This window comes from Rattus norvegicus, chromosome 6, assembly GCF_021556685.1.
Source record: "Rattus norvegicus strain SHRSP/BbbUtx chromosome 6, alternate assembly SHRSP_T2T, whole genome shotgun sequence".
NCBI lineage: Eukaryota > Metazoa > Chordata > Mammalia > Rodentia > Muridae > Rattus > Rattus norvegicus.
The window spans coordinates 93,882,738-93,895,846 of NC_141539.1; the positions used below are offsets into that span (position 1 = coordinate 93,882,738).

The following is a 13,109-nucleotide window of genomic DNA, read 5'->3' on the forward strand; positions in this document are numbered from 1 at the left end:
TGCTGTAAGTCACCCTTACCTACCCTGCTAATCGCCTCGGTAACAGATGAAATGCTGACACGCCCCTTCCCTTCTCAACCTCTGTGAGAGTCACACTCACCTTCTGTGGAAATGGTTCCTGACACCTGCTCTATTTCCTTGCTGACCTCCTCCTGCGGGCTGAGGGAGTCATACAGCACAGATGTGGTCAGCCAAACAGGAGCCAGCAATTGGTGGGAGCTGCTGGGAAAGTTTCTGCTCCCCTCATCAGGATGGGGGTAGCTGGCACTTAATTCTCTTTTCCAGCTGGGTTGTTGAGGAGATTTTTGGAATCAAGTCTTGCATATAAGAAGCAATAAAGAACGGGGGGGGGGGGGGGGGAGTGGTCAGAGAGGCCAGCCTGACGTCACTGAGCTGAGCCAACGAAACTGGAGCAAACGGGAGTAAAAGAAGCTGAGAGGCTGTCAACCCCTAAGCTCACGTGAGAAGAATGAACCCCCTTTCTGCAGCTGTACGATTCTTGAGGAGCGTCCTTCTGTGCTCCTTGTGTGTTAAGTTTCCAAACACAAGCCACTTCCTGCTAGGCCTACAATCTACACTACAAAAAGAGCATAGGCCCAACAGGATCTTGGAGCAGATCCGCAGTGCAGTCTGTGTTTCCAATAACGAACTGGTATCATTTCTGTGGGTGAAGAAAAACAAGACTCGAGCTACATGGAATAGCCAACAAAGTTAATAATAAACCCTTCCCGAGGAGGACGTGCCTTCCTAACGGTTTAAAGACAGAAGAGCCGCCAACGCCTTAGTGGTGCACGCCTTTATCCTATCACTTGGGAGACAGAGGCAGGCGGAACTCTGAGTTTGAGGTTAGCCTGGTCTACAGAGTGAGCTCCAGGACAACCAGGACGGTTACACAGAGAAACCTGGTCTCGAAAAACCAAAAACCAAAAGTTTTTTTTTAAAAGACAGAGGACGGGTTGGGGATTTAGCTCAGTGGTAGAGCGCTTGCCTAGGAAGCGCAAGGCCCTGGGTTCGGTTCCCAGCTCCGAAAAAAAGAACCAAAAAAAAAAAAAAAGACAGAGGACTCCCTGGTACAAGGACATCAAGGGGGAGTGGTGGGCAGAAGCTCAACCCACCCTCCTTCCGTGTGGGCCTAAACTGAGATCTGCCTACCATTTTCCACCTTCGGGTTCCCGAAGAGCTGTCTCTAAGGATTTCACAAGCAAGGACCGATCCTGGGGAGTCCTAAACACGCCAAACTCAGCTCTAACCTGTTGGCTCCCACTTTGCTTTTTTCTCACTCGTGTAACCAATCCTCTTCACAGTTCTAGCTGTGCACAGTAGGCTTTTTCCAGGCTGTTCATCGCCAGGAGAGCGCCGATTCCTCGATACGAATCTCTTCTAAATAGGGAACGCTGCTTTAGAAATGCTCAGTGAAAAGTTCTACTTGATCTACACTATGAATGAGATGTGAGCCCGTCTGCTCTCTGCCGTGTGCTGGGGAAAGATGAACGGGAACTGTGTGTCAGATCCTCATTGCTTTAAAGTATTTCAGGTGTCTTATTTCAACTGGTTACAATATCCTGTACAATGTATGTGTTATTAGTCCTGACTTTCAAGCGCTGAAGCCATGGGTGTGTGCACTATGCCAAGCTATTAGTCCTGTGTTGCATGGGACACAATTCAGACACAAAGACTATAGCTTTTTTTCTTTTTTTTTTTTTTTTTTTTTTTTTTTTTTTTTTTTTTTTTTTTGGTTGGTTGGTTTTGGGTTTGGGGTTTGTTTGAGGGTTTTTTTTTTTAAAGATTTATTTATTTATTATATATAAGTACACTGTAGCTGTCTTCAGATACACCAGAAGAGGGCATCAGATCTCTTTACAGATGGTTGTGAACCACCATGTGGTTGCTGGGAATTGAACTCATGACCTCTGGAAGAGCAGTCGGGTGCTCTTAACCGCTGAGCCATCTCTCCAGCCCGAGGGGTTTTTTTTTTAATTTGTTTATTTTTGTTCAAGACAGGGTTCCTCTGTGTAGCTCTGCCTACCATGAAGCTCATTCAATAGACCACGCTGACCTCAAACCCAGAGATCTTCGTGTCTCTGCCCAACTGCAAAACTGGGATTTGAACCCAGACTTGCACTTTCTAATGCCTGATTTTATATTGCCTCCCAGTCTACCCTCCCGAGACACATTTCACACACACACATACACACACACAGGCACGCACACACACACACAGGCACGCACACACGCACACACAGACACACACAGGCACACACACACACACAGGCACACACACACACACAGGCACGCACACACACACACACACACACACACACACACACACACCCCTCTATCTCCTTGCTTTCATCAGTGCCCCTAATTTCAAATTCTAGAGGTTAAAAAAAAAAAGTCAATCGTTTTCCACATAAAAACTCACTCAGGGAAACAAAATGACCTATAAAAAGTGCCTGTTTCCAGCATTTCCCTGAAGAGTCTGCAGGCCTGCACTAATCCCCTGTGAGACAACGTCTTTAGAACTATCCTATTACATAGATTCTAATGGCCCTTTTGCTTCTCAAATCGAGAGTGGTTCTCTTTCTCTGTGTCTCTTTCTCCCTCCCTCCTTCCCTCCCTTCATCCCTCCCTTCCTCCCTTCCTTCCTTCCTTCCTTCCTCCTTCCCTCCCTTCCTTCCTCCCTCCCTCCCTTTTTTCCTCCCTCCTCTTTCATTTTGACCCAGAGGTTTCTGTAATCAGCCATTTTCTTATTTTGCTAATCCCACATTTCTCCATGCCTTCTCTTCTCTCCCTTTTTGGTTTTCTTCCCAGATCTTTCTATGTCTTAGTGAAAGTTAGCAAGTGGACCAGAGCAATTAGGAATGTAATGGCAGGGACCCTAGAGAAGCAACGATGTAAGAATTTGCCCGAGAAGAGGCTGATTTTTCTTTAGCCACATTCAAGTCATCTGTAAACTGCAAGCTGTGTGCCTTGTCTAACTTAGTCTAATGGATAGTCTAAGCTGAGAGCGCATATGAGGCCACGCAGAAGCCGGGATGCGCGCTGGTCTCCTCTTCTCTGGTAGAGGTGTCTCTCCTGAGATCAGGACTCCTAAGCGTGGGTATTGACTAAGTCATTGTCTTTTGATCTGTGTACCTAACCCCTGAATGTGTTTTGTATTCAGAGAGATGAGAAAACAGACCCTTAAACAGGATCTTTCTCCAAATGATGAGGCAGAAAGGCTGAAAGATAATTCTACAGCCAAAGCAACCCTTCCTCCCGTGCAGGAGAAACAAAGGGGAAGGAACACTTTTATCAAGAGGTGTCTTCTGCGTCACTGCTGTTCTAAATGGAAAGTGGTGGCTGAGGGCTGCCAGGTGCCGTTCATTTATCATGCCTTGCTCTGTTTTCTGGTGTGGCCTTTTCTCTTTAATAAAGAACAGTTACCATTTTTAGCTAATCAGTTAATAAATTCATTAGTCTAAGGGCAAACACAAGACACATCTATGAACTGACAGAAACCACGGTCCAGCTCTGTTACCTTAGATTGTCCCTGACACAGATCTCCAATAAGTGGGTTGGTGAAGTTTAGTCTGTTTGCAAAGACCACCCCAGTGCTAGCCAATTCATGGCTTCTTGTTAGAAGGACCTACAGGCTTTCTGGAGAACAGATCTTGTTAGAGCGCAATGCGAACTCCCCTCTTCAAGGATAATTGTTTTGTCTGACTCTCGGTTTGCACACATCTTCCTCAGAACTGACATCTTTCAGAGCATGGCAAAGTTTCAGCTCAGTGTCAAGTGCAGTGAAGCCTTCTATTTTCCTTAAAGCAGAAAAGGTTTCAAATATATTTTCCCATCCTGACAGCAGTGACAAATGGGACTTTAGCTCGAATGGATCGCAGATGGGCTCTCTGAACCACAGACAGCTCCATGCAAATGAGGAGACACTGACACAGTTTGTTTTCTATTGCTTTGTTGTGTTTTGCTTTTGGTTTCTGCGTGTGTGTGTGTGTGTGTGTGTGTGTGTGTGTGTGTGTGTGTGTACACTCTTTTTAATGTCAGAAAAACTCAGAGGGTTTCTTTATCTTTAAGAGCCAGCTCCCCTCCACTGTCCCTTTCCACTTTGTCAGCGGTTATGTTCAGCTACAAGGAACAAGGCTAGAAGGGACCAAGGAAGAACCCAAAGTAAGGAAGCCAAGAAGCTGTGTGACCGGATGAGGTACTGTGTTTACAGAATGAGCTCCATGTCACTGTCTCAACCCTGACAGTGGCCTGGGGGACAGATAAACAGACCAGTGAACTTTCACTGCAAACCAGCTAAATGGTAAATAATTTAGGCTTTTACGACAATAGGATCTGAGGTGTAACCCTCGGCCCTGCTTTTGCAGTAGTAATATATCCATAACATTACCCGAATTTAGTTGCATTCAAACAAAACTTCTGTAAAAGTAAGGAAGGGACGGATTTGTGTATGTGGCACTTAGGTAGTAATGCTCAGCAAGGAGAGGTGAGGTGACAAAAGCATCACCCCAGGCTTCTACTGACCAAAGGCCTGAACAGGCAGAAGACCCTTATATCAACAGCTTCTATTACTGAACTGTGGGGTCATGGTGGCTTCTGAAGAAATAAATCGGTGGGTCACTTGGGGGCTTCAGGAGCAGTAAACTCCAACCTGCACAAACAAGTAGACTGGGGAGATGGCCTACCAGATGTAAGTAGGGGCTGTTCTTCCACAGGATTGTGGGTTTGAATCCCAGCACCAACACGGCAGCTCACAACTGTGGTAACTCAAGTGCTAGAGGATCTGACATCCCTTTTCTGGCCTCCATAGGCACTGAACACATATGATGCATGGACATACATGCATGCAAAACACTCATACATGTATTAGATAGCTTTGAGTTACCAACATTTTAATAACTTAGTAATTTAAAACCATGATGGTGAATGCCACCTAACATTCCAATACAGGCTGGACTCCCAGATTATGGTGCCACACCAAGACATAGATTTTAAAATATTTCTTTTTTTAACCTTTTTATTCTAATTGAAATGTAATCACATCACATTCCTCTCTCCAATACTTCTCATACCCCCAGCTTCCTCTCAGATTGATGACTTCATTTTCTCTGATTCCAACTGTTACAGGTGTGTGTGTATGTGTGTGTGTGTGTGTCCTAATAACTATATAAATATAACCGGCTGAGTCTATTTAGTGTTGTTGATTGTGTGTATATGATTTCAGGGCTGACCACTCCTTATTGGATAACCAATTAGGGAATACATCCCCTGGGAGAGACTAATTCTTTAATCTTTCTTAAATGAGAGATTTTTTTTTCCACACTCATTCCCAAAAGGTTCTAAAACAAGAAAATATCTGACTCGTTTACAACCAACTAAATAAATAAATAAAACGAAAAGATTAAAAGCCACAAGAAGACAGCACAATTAGCAACTTTAAAGGTCATTTTAAAGTATGAGGAGAAGGAGGCAGAATGGAATGCTTCCCACTGGGGCTCTCTCTAATTACTTGGCCACACGAGTCAATAGTGTAGTTGAGCAGAGAGATAGCAGTAGTCTGGGGGCCTTGTGGGGAGTAGATGAATTTTCCCCGGGAGCATCCACCCTGCCCTACAGAGAGATACCGGTACCCTCCTAAGCTGCTACCAACCCTCCAACATTCGTATGTCGAAACACACACTAATCTCCATGTTCCTCCCTCCCGGTTACCCTCAGCTGGCTACCATTCAAGACTTATAAGCCAAATTAATTCACGTAAAAGTGCCCGTGAATACCAGGAGATAACTGTCTTTTATCTCTCGTAAGTTTGAGAAATTTTAATCGCTCCCTGGCAAAAGTAATTCCTTCATCCCATGAAAGATCCTACAAAAGGGGGAGAATAAATGGATCTGTCTTTGGTCAAGGAGCTTCCCCACCGTAGAATAATGTCCTCTGGACATAGCAGGCATCACCATCTTAATCAGAGCAATTGTGATGACTCAGAAGTGACCAGAAGATCACGGAAAGGGCCTGGACGCTATCGTTAAACCCCTGGCTGGGAGTCTGCCTCCTCCTGTGCCTGTGCCTGTGCCTCCCCCAGCTCTATGCAATTCTGTTCTAGCTGCATGTGGTTTTGTGGTTTTGTGAGGTGTTGGACAATTGTATAAAAAGACGGAAGATTAGCTGAAGGTGGGTCCCCACCTCTGCAGATGTGGTAGGTAAGTCTTTTGTTGACATATGGGCTCTGAGGCCACCCTCACTCCTGAAGGTCACCCCTCATCCAAGCATCTCTAAACCAGACGAATAAACTCACTGGTTCACCAAGGCAAACCCAGATGCAGTCTTTACTTTGCTCTCTCATCGGTGCCCTATCCGTGATAGGTAGACTTTTGTTTAATCTCCCCAAAAACGTTCCTGCAATACCCCTTTTCCTCAAAACACAATAAATAGGCAGCATATGTCCTTTCCTAGGGGAAAAAAAAGACTGTAAACACTACAGACAACCTGAATTATTGTCAACTGGAGGTCTTGTCCTGACATGCAGAACACCGGGGACTTTTGAACAAATCGCATCCTGACCTACATCTCATCTCAACCTCGCTATTTTGAAAGGACCATGTCAAGTATCACAGGCCTGGGAGGGAAGCGGGGGTGTTGTACCGTGAGCATGGAAATTTGAAAGTGCAGACAGACCTGTGCAGTCCAGCTTAGAGGGCTACAAAGAGAAAGGGAAAATCTTCCCTCAGTAGCCCCTGGCCCACTGGGACCTCTCCCAGAGAGCCCTGGTCAAGTAGTCTCTCCGTCACAGATGCAGAAAAAAAGGATGCTCACAAGGTAAGCTGCCTTTGAGGAGCTCTGCCTGGGCCAACCAACAGCCAAGCCATTTCCTTTGCAACCATTTTACATGGTCTTTTTTAAAAAAATAAAATAAAATAAAAGACAAAGTGCATGGCCTATAAATCACAGACGCAAGACTGAGCCGGGACCTATGACTTCCTGCTCCCAGACCCATAGACTTCTGTTCATCCCGTTCTGCCCAGAGTCTCTCTTTAAGCATACAAGCTGCATCTTTAGAAATGTTTAGCCTTCAGCTACACACATTTAATCAGAAGACGGAATTGCAAGCCCCGGCTGTGCACTTCAGCAGCTGCGACCTCCGAGGCACCCAGAGAAGATGGACTTTGAAGGCCCTGGTTCCTGGTAAAAAAGGAATGAACGCCTCCAAGATCGGGCTAATAAAATCCCTGCTAAAAAACTCTCTCCCTGACCTTACCTGGAGCACCGGAGAGTGGTTTTAAAGCCTTTCTCAGAACCATTTAGTTTGGCTGAAGGGATGGAGGTGGGGGGAGGGGGTGCTTTTCTATCTCATACCATGGAGCGGCAATAAGGAAGCCTGAACTGCAGTGGGGGTCTGATGACCGGTTTCTCCTACAAAGCACTAAAAATGGGGAGCAGCCTGAGGTCAGGACCGCAGCCCTGGATAAAGGAATGATAATCGCCACCAGAAGCAAGAGATCTTTTTCCAATTAAACTCTCCCTTGCCTCCCAGGAGAAGCCTTAACCAGTCAAGAGCCTCAGGACGAGTCTCAGAGCCGTGTGAGAGAGAACCTCGAAAGGAAAATAACTTCACCAATGGGAGCTTTAGGTTGCTGGAGGAAATCACGAGTGGAATAGCTCCCGTCGGGGGGCAGGGGGGAGCTGAGACGAAAGGCAGCACGACTGTGAGACATCCCTGGAAGTTCAGAGGCTGCGGCACACCGCTGGAATGCCCCTGCCTCAGCTTTGTCCTAGTGTCTAAACCATGAGCCGTGCACACGAAAGCATTGTGAAGCACTAACGAAAACGGTTACTGCTGGCGTTCAAAGATGGGACCAAACCAAATACATGGAGGAGGACATGGGGGACAGCCAGAAGGCTGGGCTGTAGGTAACCCGAGTACTTGTCCAGCTCTGGCCCAGAACCCAGCCAGGCAGACTTTGGATAGATGTGATCTGCCCCTGACTCCTATCAGTTCCCGGGAGGACCGGCTTCACTTTCTGTGTCCCCAGGAAGCCTTCCTGAGGGTTTCCCTCTGCGCCTGCCTTCTTCTTTAGACTCTATGCCTGGAAGATTTTCCTGTCTTCTGTCCGATCTTACTGCCCTGGGGTTTGTTTTTCCCAGTGCCTGATTCTCTAACAGTCAGACTGTCTAACCAACTGTTAATGGGTGATGATGAGGACAGTGTCCTCAAGTCTGAGATTTACATATTGACAGGGTCTTCCGGATCAATGCCTCCACACACACAAACTGTGATTTAATGCTCCTCACCGGAAGTCTCTACTCAGGAGAGAAAAAAACGCTATCAATGCCAACATGGTATCATGGGACCAGGACCCATAGATTAGACATGAATTTGGGTTGGACCCTTAAGTTTCCTAAATATCACTAAACCCCATCTCCTCACAAGAACCTCCCGGAATCTCAACACTCCAGGAGCTGGTGGTGTGAGGACAGTGAGATGCCACAAGAGACAGGATGATGCCACCCCACGCAAGCGCCAAGGCTCCTCGGAAAGTGGAATTCCCCACCACAGAGCTGAAATCAAGCTCAGGATTAGGAGGAAGACAGGCACATGGTCCGATTCAGCCCCTCCTAAGTAGAAAGGTTTTATATCTTCTGAAATTTCTCTTCACAGTACGAACACATCCGTAGTCTTCCCCTACCCTCTGGGCTTTTTGTTCTGGAAAGTTGAGTATCCTGTGTCTCTTAGTGGTTGGTGGTAGGAATGACTCTGTAACGGGGACGCAGAAGCTTGAGTACAAATTTAATAACAACAACAATATTAATAATTGATGAGGCACCGTTGACTCAATAAGATCCCACCTGGAGCAGTGGTTGTATAAGGCCAACAGAAGAAAGGGAGGCAGAGAGAGGGAGACAGAAGGATGGTGGGTGGTTGGGTGAGTGGATGGACAGATGATAAATATAACAGAAAGGCTATTATGCAGACCCAGCATCCAGAGGAAGCTACACATGATGTGCAGAGAGGATACAGAGAGAAAATAGAGTATGTCCTGCTACTATCAAGACAAGTTGCTTCTAAATATCAAAACTCCCTATCACAACCAAGCAAACACAGAACCCCTGAATTGCCTCTCCGTACTAAGTCAGATCCTACCAGAGCGACGTTATTAAAGAAAGCGAGACCTGAGGTGGCCCGCAGCTTGGTGGCGGAGTACAGCATGTACAAGCAGGCTCTGGATGGAGAGCTGGTTAGGCTACCTTCATGCAGGTCTCTCGTCCACTTTCGTATGGTTAGACTACGTAACAGTTCTCTCATAGGCGTGGATAAAAGCTGAAGTCAGTCCTTCTGACTGAAGAAGGATCCCTTGCGGCACACGGGAGAGGTAGCAAACTGAAAGGGAAGAGTGGTCGCTGATGGCCGACAGGATAGAGGGGAGAGTGGAAATAAGCACTCCTCTCATCCAAACCCAGACTCGGGATCCATAAAGCACTCAGCAGCTCCACAGATCCCATGTAGCATTCGGCAATACACAGAGCTAAACCAGTCCCTAAATAGGGATGTGTCACACCTCGCAACTGGGCGGGAAGGAACTCCTAAACTATGTTCTCTCATCCAGCCTATCCAAATTGGGTCAGTACAGTGTAGTACTGGAAATGAGAAGAATTGTGTGCGTGTGTGTGTGTGTGTGTGTGTGTGTGTGTGTGTGTGTGTGTCCATCCTCTCTGCCTATGTGCATATACATGAGGAAAACAGAGGCTAATCTCAGGTATCATTCCCATCTTGTGTTTTGAGACGGTGTCTCTCTCTGGGACCTGGCACTCATGGATTAGACTATGCTGGTCAGCAAGGCCACTGGGATCTTCCCGTCACTGCTGAGATTACTAGCCCACATCACTTTCCCAACTCAGTTTACTCCACACCCTGAAGGAAAACAATATTTTAAATACGTATGTATGCATACCTGCTGAGCTTAAAATGTTCAAAACAGGAGTGAACCCTACTCACTTCCTCAAAGTGCCTGATGATTTCCTGTGTTCTGGGTCCACTCTACAAAATATGGAGCCCCATTAAGTCCTACATTGCTAAGGGCTCCGAGATTACTCCTTGTAATGTCTCCTTTCAAGATCTGAATAAATCATTTCTTCTCTGTTTCTCATGCTTAGCGGGTTGAACATCTTACTATGAAGTGAGAGCATCTATCTACTTGGCAACTGTGCTTTACAAGCACGGAGATGGTTGTTTTCGGTAGGAAAGCCTGCGTTTGCCTTACAAGAGCACCGCCTAGTGTTTGGATTAGGAACTTCATGCTATTTTTTTTTCCGCTTCCATGAGTTCAGAATACACGTTTGTGTTGTGATAACCAATGCCTTGCTCCATGAAATGTAGCGTTTACTGACATGCCTGACAACGTAAGTTTGATACCCCTGGTCCCACATGGTAGAAAAATGGTTTTTAAGCCAGGCATTTTGGTTCATGCTTGTAATTTCAGCATTTGAAAAACTAAGGCAAAAGAATTTTATAGAGCTCAAAGTCAGCTTACACAACGTATTGAGTTCCAGACCAGCCTGGGCTACAAGGGGATGAGCATCTTTAAAATTAAAAAAAAAAAGTTTTTAACAAAATACTGACAAAACTTTGGATTGCTCATTGAAACAGTGCGCTTTAACTGTGAGACACCTAAGGTCAATCTTAGCTCCCCAGAGAAATAGTTCTGCGACCACCATGGCCACAAGTGGAGCTTGTAAGAACAAGTGAAGTGGAAATTTCTGGTTTCTTTGGAGACTCAGTTGTGACGTTTTTCTGGAAGCTGTCTTATGAGAGGATGTTCTGCTGAAGCAGACACACGAGAGGGTGTTTTGCTGAGAACAGACACATAGTGTTTTTCTAGAAGCCGTCTTGTGAAAGGGCACGTGATGTTTTGCTGGAGCAGAGCTTGAGAGGCTGTGTGATGTTTACAACGAATATAAATATAGCCCGGCAGACAGCGAAAGGACTCTGGCATTGTTTCATCTTCCAACACTTTGCTGGTCTTCACTGATCTTCACTTGTCGTGACTTCTGAGAGAAAAACGCTCCTTGTAGTATCTTGACTGTTTCTTGTGTGTTTTTTGTTTTGTTTTGTTTTTTTTTAGCACTCATCCCATTTAATATCCTGTCACATGCACCGAGGAAACCAAGAACATTCTTGGTCTCAGGTCATCAATGCTCTGAGATTCCAGCTCAGGTCTCCTCTTTGTGTGTATCATGCACACTTACCCACATACACATTGACCCAGGTGGAAATCACATGCATGCACAAGTTGGTAGAGAACCGCTGGGTGGAATGGGAGGAAGCTCTGGATATGCCAGCACCTGCATACTGGAGACTCAGAAAACCCTTCTGCTGCAAGCTGAACAGGAGTAAAAATTAAAATAGCAGGACACAGGAAAAAGGAGGGCAATCAGACAAAAGGTTGGATAGATGAAGAAAGATGCAGGGTAATTTAGGGAAAGCAGTCTCAACGAAGGCAGTCTTTCTTTATTGGGAACACAGATGGGCAGAGGTTCTGTGACTCCAGTCACGTACTGAGGCTGAAGAAATACGCCACAGTTCCTCCTCTACATCCCATGCTCTCTCACAACGTAGAGGGAGGCCACAAACAGCCACCCTCTAGACCTGCCCATTACACTCTTTTTTTTTTTTTTTTTTTTTGGTTCTTTTTTTCGGAGCTGGGGACCGAACCCAGGGCCTTGCGCTTCCTAGGTAAGCGCTCTACCACTGAGCTAAATCCCCAGCCCCTGCCCATTACACTCTTAAGGACCTTCCCCAGTACCCAAAAATCGAAATGACGCCCCCACCCCACTTCAACACACACTCAGAGTTAGGCCCAGTACAGGCCAACGTTAGGCCAAAGAGAACGCTTCAGTAACTCTTCCAAAGCCAGAGAAAGCCATCACAGCTGCCATTTCATCCTCCTCCCCAATGTCAAGTCCGCCTCAGCCCTCCTTTTCTTCTCCTTCACATGCACCGAGGAAACCAAGAACATTAGGTCTCAGGTCATCCTCGTATGCTTTAGACGTTTCCTCCTCTTCTCTGAGCTCCTTCGTCCTTTCCTCAAAATCATAATCCTTCTGCTTCTCTTCCATCTTCTTGTTAACCTCAAAAGGTTCCCTTACCTGATGCAGAGTGAAACGTTCCACGCGCATAGACGTACCCAGGTTTCACTAATGTTTCTTTCCATTACTGTGGTCCAGGAAGTCAATGGAGTCCTTCACCACACATTGCAGTAGTGACCTCCCATTTCACGCTGTGGGGTCGTCTTGGTGATAACAATCGTCTTCCCAAGCTTGGACTCTAAGTCCACCTTGCAATCCCCGTGAGGTAGAAGCTCCCAGTAGACTGTCTGCGCTGGTTTTCCGTCCTCCTTTCCTCTCTCTTCTGTGAGTCTCTACCCCGAGAGCTTCTCATATTCATCTTTGTCCCACTTTCGGCGTAAGTCCAAGGTTTTTGTCCACTGCCAGGCGCCATCTTCACAGCGAAGTGAATGGGAAGCCATAAAATTCCTGCCGCTTCTGTGAAGCTTCGCCGTTTCCTCTGAATAAAGCTGCTGCTACTGATTCATGTTTGGGGTTTTCTGATTGGACTGAACTGTCGCTACTAATTTGCATGTGGTGTTTTGGACTGGACTGTTGATATCCTGACAACGAAGATTGGAATTGCCCCCAAAGAACTACCTCTAAACAAGTCCATATGCCCTCTCCTATTAAACTTTCTTTTCCCCTACCTCTGGTAGGTGTGCTAAATAAGAGGTTGAAGCGTTTAAGAACCCTAATTAAAGTGGGTTTTGAAAAATCTAAGCCTGCAAACAATGCTAATAATGAAGCCAGAAAAGTCTAGTTTTGTTTGCCTGTTTGCCAAGCAACTACAGACAAGTAGCTGGATATGTAAGCACTCATTTCTTTCTATAAAGTAAGTGAAGATGAGAGCTTACAGAAAACATGAGAGGCGAAATCATAGGACGAGTGAAATACAGCCTTCTATACACTAGGTGCTCAATAAGTGCTAGATAATGCTGCCATTGTTACTGATATAGGTGCTAAGCTAAGCATTAAACTACAAGACCTGACCTCCTGGTGCTTAGTCTAAT

At 45.9% G+C, this 13,109-nt stretch overlaps 1 pseudogene; it reads right to left on the reverse strand.

The window, feature by feature from the left end:
• Positions 1-11,865: 11,865 nt before the first annotated feature.
• Positions 11,866-12,518, reverse strand: LOC148005280 (zinc finger matrin-type protein 2 pseudogene; annotated as a pseudogene).
• Positions 12,519-13,109: the final 591 nt, after the last annotated feature.